We start from the raw sequence: 1758 nt of genomic DNA on the forward strand, positions 1-1758 counted from the left end.
GGACGTGTATTTGGAGAACAGCGGGGAGGTGCTGCCGAAATTCTATCTCGGGTCGGAGTAGACCATGGAAACTAATCCCACCTACACATCCTCGTGTGGGATTAGGACCTATCTTTACCTAATAGACAATATAGGAACGTGTAGATGCAACTTGAGTGTTTATATTACTTGCTGGTATGGTAGAGGATGGAGGATCGTCAGTGGATGTACACGGGCCGATCTAGTCAGAATTCGTTGACCGATGAATGGATAAACAAGACCGATGCTTTCTTGGAACGGGCATTTGCAAGGATCAAAGGAGGAAGAGAAACTTGGTGTCCGTGTAGCAAATGTGGAAACATGCGTCGGCAAACCAAGTTAGGAATGGGTAAACATCTTGTTAGGCACGGATTTACGTCAGACTATACCATATGGATCTACCATGGTGAGGTCGATCGTGGGAGGGACGAGGTCATCAGACAACGTATCGAGCAATATGATGATGACGCCGGGGTGGGAGACATGTTAGATGACTATCATGAAGCTCATAGGGAGGAGGAGCCTGAGGCTACCGCAAAGGCGTATTACGACATGTTGTCTGCGGCACAACAACCCCTTCACGGGCATACCAAGGTCTCTCAACTGGATGCCATTGCACGTCTAATGGCCGTGAAGTCCCAGTTTAGCTTGAGTCGAGACGCCTTCGATATTATGTTGACAGTTTTTGGGAGCCTGCTCCCGGAGGGTCACATCTTACCAAAGTCTATGTATGAGGCACAAAAACTTCTTCGTGCACTTAAGATGCCATACGAGCAGATACATGCTTGCCCGAAGGGATGCATCTTATTTAGGAAAGAATATGCGGAAGCCAAGTACTGTGTGAAGTGCGAATCATCTAGATTCCTGGAGGTAGACTCTGGTGACGGTCAGAAGAAGCAGCTTGCAATCCCTGTGAAGATTCTACGGTACCTTCCCTTCATACCGAGGATCCAACGGCTGTACATGTGTGAAGAATCCGCAAAACAAATGACATGGCATAAAAACGGACGTCGATACAATGCTGACAAGCTGGTACATCCATCCGATGGTGAAGCCTGGACAAAGTTTGATGCCATTTATGATGAGAAAGCTCGAGAGGCTCGTAATGTACGTGTTGCGCTCGCAACAGATGGGTTCAATCCGTATGGAATGGCGGCTGCCCCGTACACATGTTGGCCTATGTTTGTTATCCCCTTGAATCTCCCCCCTGGTGTCATCTTTCAGCGACAAAACATATTTTTATCGTTGATAATTCCAGAACACCCAGGGAATAATATGAGTGTGTACATGGAGCCTCTGATAGATGATTTGGTCCGTGCATGGGAGGAAGGGGTATGGACATACGACCGGGCTACACAGACAAACTTCAAGATGCATATTTGGTACCACTACTCCCTGCATGACTTGCCGGCATATGGTATTTTCTGTGGCTGGTGTGTTCACGGGAAGTTCCCCTGCCCAGTATGCAAGGCTTCAGTGAAGTTCACTTGGTTGACCAAGGGTGGCAAGTATTCTTCATTCGACAAACATCGACAATTCCTTCCTCCTGACCATCCTTTCAGAACAGATATTAGAAATTTTACGAAAGATGTCGTAGTTAATGAGCCCCCACCGCAGATGTTGACCTTAGCCTTGGTTCGTGCTCAGATAGACGCTCTTGAGGTCAATAATCATGAAGGTGGGTTTGTGGGATATGGCGAGCAACATGCTTGGACTCAGAAGTCTTGCTTGTGGAATCTC

This window comes from Setaria italica, chromosome VIII, assembly GCF_000263155.2.
Source record: "Setaria italica strain Yugu1 chromosome VIII, Setaria_italica_v2.0, whole genome shotgun sequence".
NCBI lineage: Eukaryota > Viridiplantae > Streptophyta > Magnoliopsida > Poales > Poaceae > Setaria > Setaria italica.